The sequence below is a fragment of the Eumetopias jubatus genome, unplaced genomic scaffold (genome assembly GCF_037043125.1).
Source record: "Eumetopias jubatus isolate StellerSeaLion01/CBP00866 unplaced genomic scaffold, mEumJub1_p1.0 scaffold_6, whole genome shotgun sequence".
NCBI classification, from domain to species: domain Eukaryota; kingdom Metazoa; phylum Chordata; class Mammalia; order Carnivora; family Otariidae; genus Eumetopias; species Eumetopias jubatus.
In genome coordinates, this window is record NW_028274812.1 from 88839320 (window position 1) to 88861524 (window position 22205).

A 22205-nucleotide genomic window follows, 5' to 3' on the forward strand; every position below is an offset into this window, starting at 1 on the left:
CAGGAGTTATGAATGACCTCTAGAATTTTATTTTATTTTATTTATTTTTTTAAAGATTTTATTTATTTATTCATGAGAGACAGAGAGAGAGAGAGAGGCAGAGGGAGAAGCAGGCTCCCAAGGAGCAGGGAGCCTCATACGGGACCCAATCCCAGGACCCTGGGAACATGACCTGAGCCGAAGGCAGAAGCTTAACCATCTGAGCCACCCAGGCACCCTGACCTCTAGAATTTTAATTACGTATTACACATATCTATCTCCTTTTCCATATTTAATTAGATATTAAAAGAGTAAAATTATTTTTGATCCTGGTAACTGTAGTAATGCCTAATTCAGTCATCTAAATACTTTATTACTATGTGTTGAATAGACTTCTCATTTCTGGCTAGTTGTCTCAGTCAAATAACTAGCCAGAGCAGACTCCAGCAGTCACCAATACAGCACTACCATCTAAAATTACAATATATAGAAAATAGAAATAGGTACATGTATACCTGTATCTTTCCCTAATCCTATATGTACACCTGTCTATATCTCATTTTCTAGTTGTATCCTCTGTACTTTTTATATGTTTCTTTCCAGGAGATTTTAATAAATGGATGTCAATGTTATTACATATATACATACATAAAATGTGTCTTTTCATTAAAATAAAACTTAAAATTTTATTTTTTATTTTAACAAATTATTTTGAATACGCTTAATAGAAAAGATATAATGTAATTATACTGGTGAACAATAATTTATTTAAAGATTCTCATTTACTTATTTTCTGACTTTTTAACATTCCAAATAATACAGGTATGAATATTCTCTTTCACAATAATTGAAATAGGGAAATGATATGGGAATATTTCAATGGGATAAATACCTAAAGTGTAATTGCTGCTCAAAAGATTTTAATGTAATTGTGCCAGGTATGACCACACCTTTCAAGTGCTGAAATTTTCCTCCTTAACCTGTAAGAACAATCAATACTGAGTATTGTCAATATTTAAATTCTGTTAAATTGATGTCATTTAGACTTTATTTTTTTAAATCTTTTTATTAACATATGTATTATTTGTTTCAGGGGTACAGGTCTGTGATTCATCAGTCTTACACAATTCACAGTCCTCACCATAGTACCTACTCTCCCCAGTGTCCGTCTCCAAGCCACCCCATCCCTCCCACACCCCTTCACTCCAGCAACCCTCAGTTTGTTGCCTGAGATTAAGAGTCTCTTATGGTTTGTCTCCCTCTCTGGTTTCATCTTGTTTCATCCCCCTCCCTTCCCCTATGATCCTCTGCTTTGTTTCTCAAATTCCTCATATCAGTGAGATCATATGATACTTGTCTTTCTCTGATTGACTTATTTCGCTCAGCATAATACCCTCCAGTTCCATCCATGTTGTTGCAAGAGGCAAGATTTCATTTTTTATGACTGCATAATATTCCATTGTATATATATATATACCACATCATCTTTATCCATTCATCTGTTGATGGACATCTAGGCTCTTTCCATACTTTGGCTATTGTGGACACTGCTGCTATAAACATTGGAGTGCATGTGCCCCTTAAGATCACTACATTTGTACCTTTGGGGTAAATACCTAGTAGTGCAATTGCTGGGTGATAGGGTAGCTCTGTTTTTAACTTCTTGAGGAATCTCCATGCTGTTTTCCAGAGTGGCTGCACCAGCTTACATTCCCACCAACAGTGTAAGAATGTTTCCCTTTCTCTGCATCCTCGCCAACATTTGTTGTTTCCTGACTTGTTAATTTTAGCCATTCTGACTGCTGTGAGGTAGAAACTCATGAGGTTTTGATTTATATTTCTCTGATGACAAGTGATGTGGAACATTTTTTCATGTGTCTGTTGGTCATTTGTATGTCTTCCTTGAAGAAATGTCTGTTCATGTCTTCTGCCCATTTCTTGATTGGATTATTTGTTCTTTGGGTGTTGAGTTTGAGAAGTTCTTTAGAGATTTTGGATACCAGCCCTTTATCTGTTATGTCATTTGCAAATATATTCTCCCATTCTGTCAGTTGTCTTTTAGTTTTGTTGACTGTTTCCTTTGTTGTGCAGAAGCTTTTTATCTTGATGAAATCCCAATAGTTAATTTTTGCTTTTGTTTCCCTTGCCTTTAGAGAAGTGTCTTGTAAGAAGTTGCTGTGACTGAGGTTGAAGAGGTTGCTGCCTCTGTTCTCCTCTAGGATTTTTATGGCTTCCTGTCTCACATTTAGGCCTTTCATCCATTTTGAGTTTATTTTTGTGTATGGTATAACAGAACGGTCCAGTTTCATCCTTCTGCTTGTGGCTGTCCAATTTTCCCAGTACCATTTATTGAAGAGACTGTCTTTTTCCACTGGATATTCTTTCCTGCATTGTCGAAGATCAGTTGACCATAGAGTTGAGGGTCCATTTCTGGGCTCTCTATTCTGTTGCATGGATCTATGTGTCTGTTTTCGTGTCAGTACCATGCTGTCTTGATGATCACAGCTTTGTAATATAGCTTGAAGTCAGGCATTGTGATCCCCTAGGTTTGGTTTTCTTTTTCAATATTCCTCTGGCTATTTGGGGTCTTTTTTTGGTTCCATATAAATTTTAGGATTGTTTGTTCCAGTTCTGTGAAAAATATTGATGGTATTTTGATAGGGATTGCATTGAATGTGTAGATTGCTCTGGGTAGCATAGACATTTTAACAATATTTGTTCTTCCAATCCATGAGCATGGAAAGTTTATCCATTTCTTTGTGTCTTCCTCAGTTTCTTTCATAAGTGTTTTGTAGTTTCTAGAGTACAGATCCTTTACATCTTTGGTTAGGTTTATTCCTAGATATCTTTGGGTTTTTGGTACAATCGTAAATGGGATCAATTCCTTAATTTCTCTTTCTTCAGTCACATTGTTAGTGTATAGAAATGTAACTGATTTCTGTGCCTTGATTTTGTAACCTGCCATGTTGCTCAATTGCTGTATGAGTTCTAGCAATTTTGGGTGGAGTCTTTTAGGTTTTCCACATAAAGTATCATGTCATCTGTAAAGAGTGAGAGTTTGAGTTCTTTGCCAATCTGAATACCTTTCATTTCTTTTTGTTGTCTGATCGGTAAGGTTAGGACTTCCAGTACTATGTTGACAGCAGTGGTGAGAGTGGGCATCCCTGTTGTTTTCCTGACCTTAGGGGGAGAAGATCTCAGTTTTTACCCATTGAGAATTATATTCGCTCTGGGCTTTTCAGATATGGCTTGTATGATACTGAAGTGTGTTCCCTCTTTCCCTACACTTTGAAGAGTTTTAATCAAGAAAGGATGCTATATTTTGTCAAATGCTTTTTCTTCGTCAATTGAGAGGATCATATGGTTCTTTTCTTTTCTTTTTGTTCTTTTCTTTCTTTTCTTTTCATATTAGTGTTATCTATCACATTGATTGATTTATGAATGTTGAACCACCTTGCATGCCCAGAGTCTTTACATTCCACTGAGAATCAGTGACCAACCTTCGATCTCAGACCTCTTGTCAACATCTGTGAATGTGCCTGTTCTCAGAAGCTCCAAACTCTTTCCTTTTTCTCTTCCATAATTTTCCAAAATTCTCTTCATCTTAGTTCTTTAACTGTTTTCTCCTCTGCTAAATGTAATCTATATAAGGAAGTTTATGTGTCTAGCTGCTTTTTCCATTCTGATATAATTAAAATATATCCTTTCCCAGGACTCCCCCACAATCCTTCTATTTAAGGAAACCCTCCCTTCCCCAACTCACTCTCCTATAATCTTTTTATTTTATTTGAAAAACTGTTATCACTCTTGAAAATCAGTTGCTTTGGTTTATTGGTAAGAACTTACTATTTTTCCCCACTATCATCAGATCTAACTTGTTCATCATCACATTTCCAGGGTTCGGAACAGTTAGGTGGTGGATTTCTAGTGTTCTATAAATATGTATTCAATAAGTGAACAAAATAATACATTGATCTCTGAATAAAAGTAACACAAAAATACTAACTGTTGCACTGGATTACTTTACCGAGTTTTGAACTGTTTAACTATATTTAAGGAGTAAAATATTTACTCAGAGAAAGATGATGGCAGAATCTGAAAAAATGGCCACAAGGCAATTTTGTAGGTCATAGCGTATTACCAAGTAATCTTGTTGCTTTTCCAGTGTTTGAAAACAAATTCAGAAAAAATCCACAGAGAGCTTATTTTTTGTTTTTAAAAATGTATATAGCAGCCAAAAAAAGTGTTTGAAATTGATAATAGAACTACTGTAAGGGGCAAGAATTTTAAATTGGAATAAAATCTTACATGGACCCCATTCTTCCTACCCCAGGTTTCTATTTTATTTACTTGTGAGAGAGAGCATGAGCAAGAGGAGGAGCAGGAGGAGAGCAAGAAGCAGACTCCACGCTGAGCCAGGGGCCTGACACGGGACTCAGTCCCAGGGTCCTGGGATCATGACCTGAGCTGAGGCAGATGCCTAACCAACTGAGCCACCCAGGCACCCGTAACCTTTTAGTTTAGTTCAAAAGTTTTAATAGGCATACACTTAGTCAAATTTTCAAATATGTACTTGCATCTTTTCAGATGTTGAGTCCCATAACCAAGCACGAGATACAGTTTTCCAAAGTACTTTTTTTCCCAATGTAGTTTTAAAAAAAATACGTGTTCAAATTGTAGCCTTAAACTATAAAGACTTTTCCCTGGATATTAAATCACAGTGTTACAATGTCAAGAGGTGGTCCTACAGGGGATCTCTTTGAGGAAAAGAGAAAAAGAAAAGGAAAAAAAATTATCCAAGAGACTAAAGCCGTGAAGTCAAAAGATAAATATATAACATATAATAGCAAAACATAATAATAAATGTTAATATATTTGTTAATTTAAATTTTCTCATCCACACAATAGATATCTTTTTGTGATTTTCTATAAATCAAGTCTATGGAAGGAAACTAAAACAGAACTATTTATGAATAGTAACTGTATCCTATTATATTTGGAGCCAGCAGATGAACACTCTTCGGTATTGACAATATGGGCTAGAAAACTTATAAACATTCTTTCATCTGCAAAACACTCTCCAAAAGAAGATACCATTATTAAGAATTAACAGATGAGTAACCTTAAGTTAAAATAACTAAGGGTCAAAAATAGTTGTTAGGGTTAAAACATACACCAAGTTTAATTTTGTAGTCTATGTTTGTTGAATAATTCTTAAACATTTTATTCACCTTTTTTATCCCTATCTGGAAAACCGCTTCTCAGAAAGTACTTACTCAAAAAGTGTGATCTGCTATAGTAAATACTTTCACAAATTAGTGTAATTATAAGCTGCTGTTAAAGATTAAAAACCCACATCTCAATGGAGCAGTCCACTTCATATCAGGAAAGAGTCCTCTTTTGTGCTCATTCAGAATTAAGGTGCTTTCCATTTTGTGGCATGACTCATTTCAATATGTAGCTTCCAATGTTGTTTGTTTGTTTGTTTGTCCCCCCTGCCCAGATTTTCTTTCCTCAAATCATGAAAGGAGTCTAAAAGTGGAACTTCTATCTTCTCACATTCCACTAGCTACAACTCAGCCACAGGTGACATTAAGAAGGAGGGTGGGAAATGAAGGCTAGCTCTATGCCCAGGAAGAAGATAAAACAATGGAAGAGATAGCTGGTTGCCTTCCAATAATCAAAAATCCATTTTACTCTTCCTTCCACAGATATAATATACTCAGCCTCTTCTAAAAAGAGGCAATCCCAAATTACACCTAATCACTTAATCCACAAAATTGCCACATCCTTGTCTTATTTAAGGAGCTAAACCTCTTTCAAAACAAACTTTTATTGATCGTGGGATGAAAAGCACAAAATAATTCTTTTTTTTATTATGATGCTCAAATTGTTATGAAAGTATGGTTGGTATCTGTTGGTTGATGATGAAGAAATGGAATTCAGATGCATTTAATGTCTAGTATTTGCTAAGATCTGTTGTAATTAAGATGGAGAATATGATTTTTAATCTAAGAGCCAGCTCTGTTCACCATGAAGGGGCAATCTAATTCACTGAAAAGATTACTCTAGTAGCCATTGTAACTTTTCCTTCAACTTTAAAAGATAAAGAGAATGTAAACATGGAAAGCAGAGATGCTTCCCATTATTTTCTACTTTGTTCTATAGAAAATTTAAATATTTTTGAGAATTTTATTTCAGTTAGGCAGAAAAAAAAAAAAAAAACTTATGTTGCTTTTACATTTAACATTTCCCCAAGCATGTAATTTCCTATTTTTTGTTCCCTAGAAACATTATGACAGGGAAAATGTTACTGCAAAAGAGATACAACAAGAAATCAAGGAACAGTTCTAGCAAATATTACTGAATCTATCATCTATCTATCTATCTATCTATCTATCTATCTATCTATCATCTATCTATACATTTTAATGCAATTCTCTGGAGGGAAGAAAAGTCAAAAATTCTTAAACATGTTGGGATTACTTTTTTTTTTCCCCCCTTACTGGACTTGTCTTATGTAACTCTTGGGACAGTCCATGTTTTTCAAATTTTATGGTTTTCTACAACTTTTAAAAGCCCAAAGGCTTTGTTTTTGTTTTAAATGTCTCATGATAATTTTGCTTATTTTTCTGTAATACTTAGAATTTAAATAAAGACATGATTGTAATTTTCACCCCCAAAATGTACTTCCAACAGATTCACTACTCACTGAAATGTGATTCAAATCTGCCAAATGATACTTCTGCCTATCCCCTTTCTAATTTACATAAAATGTTATTTTTTTATCAAAGTATGCTTTATTCACATATGCTAACATTTTCAGGAAGAGAAAGCAATAGGAAATGAAATTAAGTTCCCTGGAATATGGAATCATTTCTATAGTTTTTTTTATTTCAATTATTCACTTATCCTTACTAAATTTAAAAAAAATAATATTTCTGACCTATTTAGATTTCTAAGTATTATAATAAAAGACTCATTTATTTTTCTTTAAGCTTAAAAATAAGATCGTTTAGCTTTTATCTTAATTAAGCAGCAACAAATAATTTGACTGACAGAAAACATAATTAAAATAGTATTTCAGAGACTTGTTCTGTCTTTTATAAAGAATTCCTGATGATTTACCTGACCAAAATAATAAAGAAAAAGTTTTAATAAGCTAGTGTCTTTCTCTGACATTTAAACACATTCCTTAAGATTTATGAATTTGAAAATTTGATGTATTGTCATAAAAAAAAAGAATCAAATGCTTACTTCACTCCCTACTTTTTTGTAATGCCTACTATGAGCTACAAATTACTGCTTGTGAAATACAAAGGATGGTTGCATAGAAACCATTCCATGAGGAACCTCTGAGTAACCCATAGTAGGAGAAAAGGGGCATATTAATAGACTAAACAGTTTTGAGCCCTATGACAAAAAGGCAAAACAGTCATACAAGAGAGGTACATATAAAAAGCATCATTGAGTTACATTTTGAAAGAGTTTATAACCTAACTTGAGAAAGAGGTGAAAAAGCATGCCAGGCATAGTGGGACAGTGTTAAGCAAAGCCATAGGAGCTGGGGAGGAAAAAAAATTTGTTTTGGGAACATGAAAGATGGAGGTCACCTAGGTGTAGACTGTGAGAAGGAATGTGTGAGAGAGATTCATAAATTGGTAGGTTGTGGCTCTTTTTCCTCTGGCTCTCCCCTCTACAGATACTTATTCGGGTGTATTATTCTACTCAGAATAGTCGCAGAGATGGTTATTACTCTCTCACCCTCACATGTACATCCAGACTCCTCCAAGTTAGAGTTTACCACTCTGTCTTTTCTCATTGCTTTGAGCCATATTTGACTCTAGTTTAACAGCTGTGTGCTTTATATTTTAATGCATACGTGTTCTCTTTCCTCCAATCCTTTAAACAAATTTTAACTGACTATACTTAATTTTTATTGCCACTGCAAAATGTTAAATCCATAGCAGTACTTTAATACAGTTTGATTGACTTTAATTATTTAGACCTTGTCAAGCCTTTCTGATGCTAGAATAGAAGTAATAGTTGTTACACATTATCTGATCTTCTTTTTAGGAACTGTATTCCCTTCATTACTGTTGTAACAAATTACCAACAGCAGCTTAAAGCAATACAACTTTATTATTTTACTGTTGTAGAGGTCTGAAGTCTGAATCTCATTGGGCTAAATCAAGGTGTTGGTAGGGATGCACTTTTTTTAGCTGCTCTCGGGAAGAATCTGTTTCCTCGACTTTTCCAGATTCTAGTGTTCTAGCATTCTTTGGTTCAAAGTCGCCTTCCTTTATTACCAAAACCAGCAAGGGTGGGTCAAATTCTTTTCAAATTGCATCACTGCAACCTTGCTTCCTTTGTCTTATTTCCTTATCTAATTCTTCTGCCTCCTTCCACTTATGACTATATTAAGCCTACTCAAGTAATCCAGGATAAACTTCCCATCTTAAATTCAGCTGATTAGCAACCTTAATTCCAACTGTAACATCAATTCCACTTTGTCCTGTGAACTAACATATTCACAGGCTCTGGGGATTAGGATGTGGATATCTTTGAGGAGCCATTATTCTCCCTATCATAGGGGCTTTTGTTAAGTTTTAGATCAATTCCAATGGATATAACTTATTTTCCCCAAAAGCTTTCCAAGTATAGGCAATATGGCCAAATATTAAAAAAACAAAATAAACCAGCAAAAGCCTTTGTATTCATCTCATTATTGCTTTCTAATCATTTGTCCTTTTGTTTAGAATATCCACGTTAAGAATTTTTTAAAGAAATGGATAATTTATCTCCAATGGAGACTCTAATATTCATTTTCCATACATTTCTGTTACTTTATCTCTAATAGTAAAAACTTTCAAATTTAAGAAACACATAAGCAGACTTTCTTTGCTCCCTCAGTTTAATTCCCAGATATTTTAAATGGTTATTCCCCTGTCTCCTATAAAACAATTCATCTAAGTGAGTCAGCATTGTTCTTCATCTTGTCTAGACACTATGGGTACACATACAGAGAAAATATGACTTTATTCTTAATATATATATATATATTTTTTCGATAGCCAGACTTGTTTTCCTAACTCTCCCAAATTACCCAGGAAAGCTAGCATAATTCTGAGCGCATAATACATTTCCAATATATGGCTAATGCATGACTGATTTGCCAAACCTAGTGATTTACATAAGCTGTCTGTTTGGAATATTTTTTTTTTTTTTCTCTTGGAGAAAGTTTATCAAGATCAAATGACAACTACTTAAACAAATATTCTGTGTTCTTATATTTTTAGATGTGCCTGCAGCAAACAACATGTAACTTCATTTTGTGAGCTTTTTAAAAAAGTAGCCTGACAATCTTTGTCTTTTGACTGGGGAATTTAACCTCCTTGTATTAAATGTGATTACTGACATACGTGGTGTAAGTCTAGTCATCTTAGGTACACAGTCTCCTCATTGTTTTTTGGGGGTTTTTTTGCCCACTTTTTTACTTTTGTATTCTTTGAAATGTTTCCATTTTTTTCTTACTCTTATTTTCCTGTTGCTGAGAGGTGAAATGCTAGTCAACAGTCGATTGATAGAGTTTTGTTTTGCTTTTGCCTTTGCTTTTGTTTTGTTTTATTTTTAAAAAATTAAGTGAAACTCAGCTTTTAAGCTCTTGGATTGTATTTTGTGTCCTCTACTCTCAGTAAGATATGTCTGGTGACATTTTTTTTTAATTTAATTTTCTTTTGATTGCATTGTCTGAATTTGAGTATCTTTCATTGAGTTTGGCAAATTTTAAGCTATTATCTCTCATTATTTCCTTACTCTAATTAGGAGTATGTCAGAACTGCCACTTCTTTTCCTATCTTTCATGCTTGCTCCCCCTCCCCTTTTCCACCCACTGTATGTGATGAGCGTCTTTGCATATTTACAGCTGAGAGGCTGCATGGCCATATTCAGCACTGCCTTCCCCTTTACTGCACTCTAGGTAATCATTACATATGCTTCCAATTCATTAAAGACACCTTCTGCTATTTAAATATTCTCTTTAATATTTTTTCAATTATTATTATTATTTTGTTTTTAATTGCTGGGTGATCTCTTCCATAGATTTTTGGACCTGCTTGCTTATTTTTACACCTCTGATTACTTACACATATTTTAATACCTATCTTTTGCTTTTTAATACATAGTATATTTACTTTATAATCAGCATTGGATAATTCCTGTATATGAATCTTTGCTGATCTCATTCTATTATGGGTACTGCTTTCTGTTACTCATGGTGCTACATTTTCTCTGCATTGGATCATTCTGGACTGTGAGCTCTTACTTTTTATCTTTAGGAATCAGGCTTGGTTTGAGGGTGATTTTCATTTGTAATGGCTCATGCCATGGTTTGATGGTGTCCCCCAACATAACATAACATTTGCCATACTCTTGGAATTTTTCTCAGCCCAGATTGTAAGAATTTTAGCTGCAAAATTTCATGAGATCTAGTTTGTGCTTGTAATTTCTCAAGGGATAATGTTTTTCTCTTTCCACAGAGCCAAATTCAAGTCAGGTAATTTTCTTAATTTCACCTTCTCAGGAGTAGGTTTATTTCTAGTCCATCCATTCACTGAGAGGAGAAACAATTTTATGTAGACTTCTATAGACTCCCACTTAGGATGAAAGCCTTAGGTTTTTCTCCAGTCCATTGTACAGGTGGTGGTTAAAACAGAAACTGAAGTCACCAGGATTTGGAACCTCCTCTAAAGCAAAATCAGCCTGACTGCTTTCTTACCTCTCAGGATTAGGAATTTCACTTTGCTTTTAGTTTCTGAGGATCCCTTAAGTTTTTACCAGCTCAGCTATGCATATATAATTATATCTAGCATTTAAAGTTTTTTGGATGCAAGATTAGTAGTGCAAGAAACCTAGATTCACATAATGCTAGAAACAGAAATATCCTTATAACGGATATTGGTTATTATCAGACTTTGTATCATGAATTCTTCATAGCACTCTCCTTTTTTCCCCCCTCTCTCTGCACCAGTATACACAGTCATTTTTTAATAATCCATTCCAAAGGAGAGTGTAGGTATTAAAAGTCTGTAGAATTTCAGTTCTTATAACAAGAACACAGGGACCATTGAGTGTACTAATGACAAATATTTGAAATTTATACTTAAGGAGTTAGAAAAGAAAGCAAGAGTCACTAAATTTACAATTGCTATCTTAATATATTTACTTTTCATTTGTTTGCTTTAACTGACCAAAATAGGACTAATTTTTCCCCCTTTGGATATCCTAATCATCTTTAACTGTGCCAAAATTGTACCCATAACAATGGGCTGCGAAAGATATCCAGCCAGTTATTTTGTGTATCTTATCAATAGAACACATTTGTCACATTACAATTTCTTTAATGATTGACATAAAAATATCAATACAGGTGGATATTCATATTTTCTGATACACTGGTGGGAATATAATGGAAGTGCAGATCTGTAATCTTATATTTCCTGACTGAAAAAAACAACAACAACAAATAACAAAGAGCAAAAAATGTTAAATTAGCTAAGCATGAAATCATCTATTTTGTATAAGTTTTAGATGTCTGTCTGGTCTTAATATGGGTTAGAGGTTGACAACCACAAAGCTTGACATTACTTATATTAACTTTTTAAACTTTCAACTCTGCCTGAGTAATCAATCTTAAACAAACCTAATCATTTTAATCATTACTATAGAGGGGTATATTTTGAAGCCTGTATGCTGATAAGTGCCTAAGGATTGAGAAATGTCACTCTCTAATGTGAGGGATATGTATGCTGGCAATCTCCATCTTGCCCTTCACTCTTTCCAATCTGTTCTCTGCACCAGGAGCTTGAACTTTATGCATCAGATCAATGAGCTTCCCACCTTCTCCATTCCAGGTGAATTCCATCAGTGGGAGACCCAGGAGAAAAGTGTAGGAGAAAAGAAGTTGAGATCAAGGTGTTTATTTCCCTAGATCATTCCCTCTAGGGTGGCCTTCGGCTGGAAGCATTCTTTCATGCAAAGTGGTCTTCTCCACAGGCCCTGCTTCCTGGTTCCATGAGCTGTTCAGTAAACCCTTTATGAAAGGAATGGTACTAGTGTGTGTACTATTCCCTGTGGTTTCTCTTTACCCCGGCCACACTGTGAATTAGCCTCTTTGTTAAACTGTCCTTTTTGTGGCCTGTGCATAAGGAAGTATGGCTAGAACTACATGGATACCCATGGAGATAGAGAAGTAATAATACAAAAAATGTTTTCTTCTCTTTTTTTCTTTTCTTCTTTTCTTTTCTTTTCCTTCTTTCTTTTTCTTTTAGGTTAAAGATGTGTGCACTTGCTATCTCATTAACATGGGAAGGCAAGGGAAAAAGGAATCAGAAAAACATTTGAGATTTAAAATCTCAGAGAATTCCTGTTTGAAAGTTCATTTTATAACATGAGACAAAATATATACAGACACACACACACACACACACACTACAAAGAGAAAGTACAGAATACTTGAAGACATCATGACAAAAGGAAATACGAATCATCTCGTAGGAAAACAAAAAACAAAAAACTTTACAATTATGATTTTCCAGTATGATTAATTTTTTCATGAAGCAGAAAGAATATAGGATGGAGGAAGGATGATGAAAAGCCAAGGTTCTAGAACCAGAGAACCTGGATTCAAATGCAGCCTCTGCCACTTTAGTAGCTGTGACTATGGCCAAGTGACTTTACTGTTCTGTTCCTCAGCTTCCTCATCGGTTAAATGGACATGTGGGCAACACCGACTTATAGGGCAGGGTTTTGTAAAGCATTTAGAGCAGTATGTGATACATAGTAAGCACTGTAAATATATTTTATGTAACACTGATTTTATGTAATAATAATTATGTAAATATATAATAAGGAATGAAGCAGGAGAGATCGTTGGGGAAAAATCATTAATGACCTTATTATAAAGGTGAATTTTATTCTAAAGAAAATGGAGAGGCTGTTCAAGTGGTTTTGTTAAGGAAGAGGTATTATCAGATCTGAAAATGTTTGAACAATCACTTGTGACTGATGGAGTCGATTAATCTGAAGAAGTTTGAAAATGCCCCCCATTTTGGAAATTATTATCACCAGAAAGAGGGTGAAGATGAGAGATGGATTTTAAGTATGGTTAGAGAGCAGAGCATATGATTTGGTAATTGACTAGCCAGGAGGTAGAGAAAGAGGGGAGTAAATAATGTAAGATGTCTCTAGGATGTTGGTGTGTGTACCTAAGTAGATGGTAGCATGATACATTTATACACAGGATGTGAGATTAAGGGCAAACATAGCCTATTCATGAAGTTATGACAGTGTATTGGGCCTCCAAATAATAAGGCAAGTCTTCAACTGCATTAATTTATTCAAATTTACAGAATTAAAGCTTTATTAAAACATAAGTGAATTGTTTATTTTCAAGAGGTTGACGCTTTCATAGAAAATACTGCTTATTAAGTGTTTAAGATGAACAAATTGTAAATACAAAACATTAAGCTCTATTTAAGAAATATACTAGTGAGTAAGAAGAGATTGTTTTAATTGGCCCTTGTTTTAAGTTATAGTAGATATTTTCTTTTTAAGGTGATTTTTCTTTTGCTGTACTCTCAAATTTTCATTGTCTTTGTTTATAATAGGAACGATAGGAAAGTTATAGTTTTGAAATCACAATTTTTGACAAGCCAAGTTAAAAATGAAAAGAACAATTAATTTTAATAAGGCTTGTGAATATGGCATTACTTTAAAAAATCAAAGTTATAAAGGTAAGAAAAAGAATTAATATTTAGTTTTGATTAATATTCCAACCTCTAGGTAGCAGCATTACAAAAGTTTTCCTTGTAGAACCTATTCAGATATTCCCTTTGCCTTGAAGCACTCTACTTTCTTTGTTATAGTTCTCCTTTCTTACTCTTCCAATTGACAGTACTCAAAAACATGTTTGCAATCAGGTTGCTATATCAAACAATTCCTGACATAGACTCCAATTACGAGATGATTATTTCTGTAAACTTGTGTTAGAAGGGGCACAGAAGGTGCAGAATTCTTGTAAGAGAAGCTTGTGATGTGTGTGTGTGTGTATACACACACACACACACACACACACATTATATATATACATAATATATACTATACATATATATACACACACTAATATTAACCACCAATTTATCTAAAATACAAAAAAGTGGCGATTGATGTAGACACATGCAACGTATTCAAGAATGTATATGGCATTCTGAAAGATGTGTTAATTTTTCTTTAAAAAGATAATACATTTTCAAGTAGCAATAGATATACATCACTGTTAAGTACATTTAATCTCATTAGTCTATCTCCTTTTAGAAAACAAGTAGCTAGTGAGTCTACAGATCAGATGACACATTATTTTGAGATATAGCCCGTTCTCAAACTATAGCATATCCCAACTATTAAAGAAATGTTTAATAATTCTGTTCATATGATGCAAACAGATATATTAGAAAAGTATTTCCTAAATGGAGTCACATTTCACAAATTAAAAGTCTTATTACTAGAATAAATTTGGGATTTTGACAGTCTTGCAAAAAGGGTATCTGACAGCATTACGCTTTTTGGAAACAGTCACTGAATAGTCTTTATATCATTCTATGACAAATATAACACTGAAGTAAAGATATGGAAAAGGCATTAAAGAGGCTAATCTCCTTTTTCATAAAATTATCTATATCCTGCACCCCAATTCAAAAGAGAAAATCATGATTTAAAAAAAAAAAGACATATACAGGGGCGCCTGGGTGGCTCAGTCAGGGAAGTCTCCAACTCTTGATTTTGGCTCAGGTCATGATGTTCCAGTCCACGTTGGGCCCTGTAGTGGGCATGGAGTCTGCTTAAAATTCTCTCTCTCTCCCTCTGCCCTTACCACCCCCAGGCCCTCATCCCCACTTGCAAGCACTCTCTCGCTGAAAAAAACAAACCGACACACACATACACACACATACAGGCACACATACACATACATACACACGTATGCACACACACACGTGTTTGTATATGTGCGTGTCCATGTATGTATATGTATATGTATGTATATATATTTGTAATTCTGATCAAGATAATAAAGTGAATAATTTATAGAGAAATCCAAACAGTACTTATAAATTAAAAGAAAAGCTCTTTTTGTGGACCATAAATGAAACAGATAAAGAAGACTGTGGAGGTAGAAACTAGACTAGGAAAAGGACAATGGTGGCTTAGGACTTGACTCAGGTTTACTGCATGAAACAAAGATTTACAAAACGTGCCCACTACACAAGACTGTTGCTCATAACAAGTAGCAGCTATCTTAAAGTGACAGGATATATCGTACACACCCCTACAAGTTGGGTAACAGGGCACTGGCTTGAGGAGTATATATGCAGTATCCCTACAATATATTACAATTAATTTACCAATATATGGATGTTTTTCTTCATAAGGCATCACCGGAAGGGCAGAGAGAAGGGAAGGATGAGAATAAAGGCACCAAACACAGAGAAGTAGTCAGGGGAAGAAAATGAAAAAGAAAAAAAAGAAAAAGAAAGAAAAGAAAAGAAACCACCAGAAAAAAATAAATTTGCAAACTACAATTTTAAACCCAGGAAAAAATTCTATATAAATTCCAACAAAATCAATACATTAAAGAATTTATTCCTGAGGAAATTATCAGTGTGTTTAAGTTTCTCAAATCTAAAGGAAATAGCTACATCCATAACCAAGACAAGAACTTATGGAAAAAAAAACCTAATGATATGACTATAAAACATGTGAACATGAAAAAATATATAAATAAAAATAAAAATCAGTTATTGAAATAAAAAACGCATCAGTAAGTGAGATAAACTGCAGAGGGGGTTCAGTAAAGAAAGCTTCAAGTGGACATTTAATAGACATTCTATAAGAAAGAATATAGGAAATGATGAAAAGACAATATTCAAATACATACTATCTGGAATGTCTCTTAAAATAAGAAAGATTCGAGTTCTTAAACTGAAAAGACACATGAAGGAAAGGAAGTATGAATAAAGAGAAACAAACATTAAAAAGTAAAAAATATGAAGTAAATGAGAAAATATTAATGGCAACTAGAGAGAAAATTTAAACTTTTTTATGAACAATTACAATAGATTACTAAAGACTTCCTTTTTTTAATATTTTATTTATTTATGTGAGAAGGAGAGAGAGAGAGCACGAGCGGCAGGGTGGGGCAGAGGGAGAGGGAAAAGCAGTCTCCCAGGTGAGCCTGAAATCATGAGCGGAACTGAAGGCAGACACTTCACCGACTGAGCCACCCAGGCGCCCCTAAAGACTTCTTATATTTAAATTAGTTTCCAAAACTAAAATATCACTTTAATTCTTAGGGAAAATAAATTATATATTTTCTAAGACCTAAAGAAATATATAAAAATATTTTAGGCATACAAATACAAATGTATATCTCCTTTGAAACTGTTGCTGAAAGTATGTATCAGCTAAAGCATAAGTGATCAAAGAGAGAATGGTTAGCAAATACTTAATAACATGATTTTACATCTAATTTTAAATAGTAATGACCAATTTGCAGGTGAGTTAAGATAAACACATCTAAGATACTACAAAACAATAACAAATCGGATCCAGGAATACATTTCAGAGAAAACTAAGACATGCTAAGTTCCTTGTTTTGATCTGGGAAAGGATAGATACAATAAACATCTTTGGTTGTAAAAAATATTTAAGGTAAGTTATTAAAGAAGAAAACCATCATGGGAAAAAGTATATATTAATATATATCTTTCAGTTAAAGATGAGAGGAAAATAATACACAAAGAAACATTGTAAGCAAAATACAAAGTGGCATTTGGAAATGATTAAATATATTATCACAGTAATTTTTAATAAATTAATAATACATATTAAAAACACATATTGAGTTTTTAAAATAAACTATGATCTATATCACTCTTAGAATTATTAGAAAAAGACTCTAATAGAAAGTTTTTTTATATAATAAATGAAGACAGCTGGTACAATAATGTTGGTATACTTCAAATGATTTTTAAGGCATAAAAAAACTGTGAAGGACAAACAGGAATGATAGTTATGGAAAGAAAGAGAACAAAAGCCTCCAAAACATTTTTTGAATAAACTTGTGTGCATCTGACCTCATAGGATCAAAAAAAACATAAGCGGAAACTGATGGAAATTAACAAGAACAAAAAAATTTAAGGATATGGAATGTGAAAAACACATTCTATAAAAAAAGCTTGCAGCATTAGAGATAAAAATGAAACACACACACACAAACACAGGCAGAGAGGCACAAGCAGAACCTATACTCCCTTTTATTACCTTTTCTTCAATGTCCCATAGTGTCCATTCTGCTGTATTCTATTGGATGAAATAGTTATAAAGTTCAGTCACTGTTCAGACAGAGGGAATATAGATATCTCTAGATGGAGGCAAACCAATGTCACAGAAGAGCTTCTTGCAAAAAATCTTCTGAAATAGAATATATATTGGCATGGCCATTAAATGGTTTTCAATATGTTTGACATTTGAGAATTATGTTCCTTAAACATGAGTCTGAGCCCTCAGTTCATCTGGACTTAACTCTACAGAGGTGCATAGTGTGTGCCTGTGTGTGTTAAAGTGTTTGTGTTTATACATGGTGCCATGAACATAACTTGCTTAATTTTTCTAAACCCATCCCAGCTTATCTTGGATAGGAAGTGTTAATATTAACTACATTAGTAAGGATCATAAAAAATCATAATTAGAAATTTCCAATGCGAATTTAAACTTCTTTCTCTCTCTTTGAAATTAAAAAATTACTTAGATCATATTGTTCCCTTGGCTTATCTGATCTTTCACATAATACTGTTTAGAGGAAAATGAGAAAGCCAAGATAGGACCTTAAAAAAAATATGTGAATATCCAGTCTGAACAAAAAGAAAAAAAGTAAAATTTGAGCAATAACTTATACAGAAATTTACGGGTTTACACTCTAACAAATTTTAGTGCCTTATTATTTTATTCATTGCAGAAATTGGCTTGTAAGTGTCAACTACAATTTCATTTAAAACTGTGGTCACAACATTAATATCTCCACAGGAAGAATATTAGATCATCATATTGATTTTTATCTTGCCACATAGTTCACCATTGTACGTATGTTCCATTTGTTTCTAAGTTATATTAATTACCCTATTTATTGTGCAAAAATGTTGCTCTTATGAAGTACTCTGGTGACCTAAGAGTCCATTTGTTAGGCTTAATGTTAATATCAATTAAACCCCAGTTTTAGCCAGAAAGCTCAGAGAGATCTCAGAAATGCATACTAGAAGGCCTTAGGCTCTCGCTTGAACAAATGCAACAAAACTACAGTATGTACATTTCAAGGTAGTATTGCCAAAGGATTATTTCCTACAAGGCAATTTATTTTTCCTAGGAAATGTTTTTCAGTCACAATCATTACAGTTAAATCAATGATTAACTATCCTGTGACTATTTTCTCAAATAACCTTGACAGAGAGTTCTTTTGAAATCAAGGTTCTTTTTAACCTTGAGTGGCTTCTGAAATACAACTGCCAAAATGAGCTAAGATGGAAGTAGGGACATAGCATGTTGATAGATCCTCATAAATGCAGATGTTCTTTTTGTTGACAGACATTTTTATTATCTCTTTGTTTCCTGTTTTCTCATTGCCTTTACCTTAAAATGTACCTTTGTTTTACCTCTTTAGGGTTTTCTGTGCCATCCTCTTGCTTTGCATGCGTCAAAATTACAGTACAAAACATGTTTATGTACTCTAGCTGCAGAGAAAGCCTTGGGATAACCACTACAGACCAGATAAACACGTATGTAACACCAAGTTCGAACCTCTCCAAAGGAGCAGGAAAATTTTCTTGTCATTAGTCTAGCTCCAAGGCTTACTATTCTAAGTTGAAATTATAAAGACCTGATTACTACATTTTATGCCATTAAATTAGTCTTTAACATTAGGTAATTTGTGATCTCATTTCCTTTTCCTTAAATTTAATCTCCTAATTGTTTAACAATCATCCTCTGTTACATGTTGGCCTATGGATGGTGGAAATGGATACAGTAAACCCACAAATGTCTGATTACTTAGTCCTTTTTGACTTGCTGATTTAGTTTCTACCTTCCTTTTATTTATTGAGTTTTGATAAAATTCATTTATAACTTCCAAAGAGTCTTTCTGTTTCCTTTACTGCAGCTACAATATGAAAGTAAATTAGATGAATATGAAACATAGCATCTCCACATGACCAGAATAAGTAAAGGACTCTTCTGGATCTGTATTCTCTAATACAAAGTTCATTATCCTTATTTCAAAGATATTTGTATTGAACCCTAAGAATTTCTGTCTCATGACTCCTGTGATTTCAAAAAAGGTAAGACAATAGACCGGCATGTTTACATTTTAATCTGAAAATTATCTTGCGTTAATAAGGTTTTCTTTTAGTATATTAAAATGAGTTGAGAAGCATGCCTGAAGAGACCACACTGTGCACAGAATGAGCCAAATCATCCTATTCCATTCAATTAGATATGGTAAGAAAGATAAACATAACAAATGAGCCTGTGGAATATGCAAACAGCTTCAAGAAAAAAAAAAACAGGAATGAGAAAACTGCTAAATGTAAGCAAGCACTGGTACTTCGACAAAAGATTTAAGTGATTTTTTCCTGCAGACATTAATAAAGTTATAATAAAGTTATTATCTAAAGAGTAGTATTAAATAGAGCGTCAAGCCATCAGCTTACTCCAAATGACATGAATATCTTTCCCCTGCTAGGTGTTTAAAAATCACTTTCATATCCTGAAGTGTCATTTTACTTAATGATTTATCTTTTATATATCTCCTTTTGACCCACTCATGCTTAGATTTTATTGATTTTAGTAGAAATAAAGTAGTATATATTTTTAGTGTAAAAGAAATAGAAAATAATAGAAAGATAATGTGTTATGCAGAATTTTACTGAAAGCTTGTTAAAAACGTATGGTGAAAGTGGAAATTGGAGGGGGAGATGAACCATGAGAGACTATGGACTCTGAAAAACAAACTGAGGGTTCTAGAAGGGAGGGGGGTGGGGGGATGGTTTAGCCTGGTGATGGGTATTAGAGAGGACATGTTCTGCAGGGAGCACTGGGTGTTATACGCAAACAATGAATCATGGAACACTACATCAAAAACTGATGTAATGTATAGTGATTAACATAACATAACAATAATAAAAAAGCACACGGTGATTGGAATGAGACAAGGATGATCCATCTCCTAACTTCTACTCAACATAGTACTGAAAGTCTTAGCCGGAACAATTAGGCCAGAAAAAAAAAAAGGCATCCAAATTAGAAAGGAAAAAGTAAAATTATTTGTGGATGATATGATCTTATACATAGAAAATACTAAAGACACCACAGGATAAACTGCTAGAAATAATAATTAAATTTGATAATGTTTCAGGATGTAAAATCAACATACAAAAATCAGTTGTATTTTTATACACTAGCAATGAACTATCTGAAAGAGAAATCCAGAAAACAATCCCATTTAAAATACCATCAAAAACAATAAACTACTTAGGAATAAATTTAACCAAGAAGGTGAAAGACTTGGACAGTGCAAACTATAAGACATTGATGAAAGAAATTGAAGAAGACACAAATAAATGGAAAGATATTCCAAGTTCTTGGATTGCAGGAATTAATACTGTGAAAATTTCCATGCTACACAAAGCTATCTAGAATCAATGCAATTCTTACCCAAATTCTAATGGCAATTTTTTACAGAAATAGAAAAATCACCCTAAAATTTGTATGGAGCCAGAAGAGGTTCTGTAAAGCCAAAGCAACCTTGAGAAAGATGAGCAAAGCTGAAGGCATCACATTCCTGATTACAAACTGTACTACAAAGCTAGAGTAATCAAAACAATATGGTACTGAACAAATGTGTGTAATTTTCTGTGCCAGACTTTTGACTTTGTTTTCAAGCATTGTAATGTGGGATGAATGATTAGAAACAATAATATATTAGGGTCTCTATTTAACCCTTTCAGGACTGAACTGTATCTCCTTTTATTAATTTTTCCCTGTGTCGTGATAAATGTTTGCCAGCATTCAGTACTGTGTTGGTCCAGATGTAGGTTTATAGGCTAATTTTTAGCTTATTTCTTGTACCTTGCAGCATGCTGTATGCATTCAGTCCCTAAGGGGTTTATTTTACAAACTGTACGCCTGTAAGGTTTATTAGCAATAAGAGAAAATTGAGCAAGTTTATACCATAATTTTGTAGAAAAAAGAATCTTCTCAATTCCATATTTCATCCATGAGAAACCTGCAATATGGTAGTTTCAAGGAATAAATAAATAAATAGGAAATGTAAAAAAACAAAAACAATATGGTACTGGCATAAAAACAGACACATAGATCAGTGGAACAGAACAGATAGCCCAGAACTAAACACATGCACATATGGTCAATTAATTTACAATAAAGAAGCCAAGAATATGCAATGAGAAAAGGATAGTTTCCTCAATAAATGGTGTTAGGAAAACTAGACAGCCAAATGCAAAAGAATGAAACTTGACCCATATCCTATACCACACTCCACAATCAACTCAAAATGGATTAAAGACTTAAATATAAGACCTGAAATCATGAAGATCCCAGGGGAAAAAAATCCTTGACATCGGTCTTGGTAATGATTTTTTTTGAGTAGATCACCAAAAGTGCAGGCAACAAAAACTAAAATAAGCAAGATGGACTACATCTAACAAAAGAGCTCCTGCACAGCAAAGAAACAATCAATACATTGAAAAAGTAATGTACAGAATTGAAGAAAATATTTTCAAACTACATACTGGATAACGGGTTTATCTTCAAAATGCATAAAAACTCATACAACTAATAGCAAAAAAGCAAATTATTTCATTTAAAAAATTCAGTAAAGGACCTGAGTAGATGTTTTTAAAGGAAGACATAAAAATGGCCAACAGGTTCATGAAAGGGTGCTCAGTCTCACTAATTATCATAGAAGTACAAATCAAAACCACAATGAGATACTACCGCATACATACATCTATATGTATGTCAATTAATCCCGATAAATTTGTAAAAATTAAAAATATGGTGACCATGTTATCCAAAGACAAGCTGACGGCCCTTGATCAATC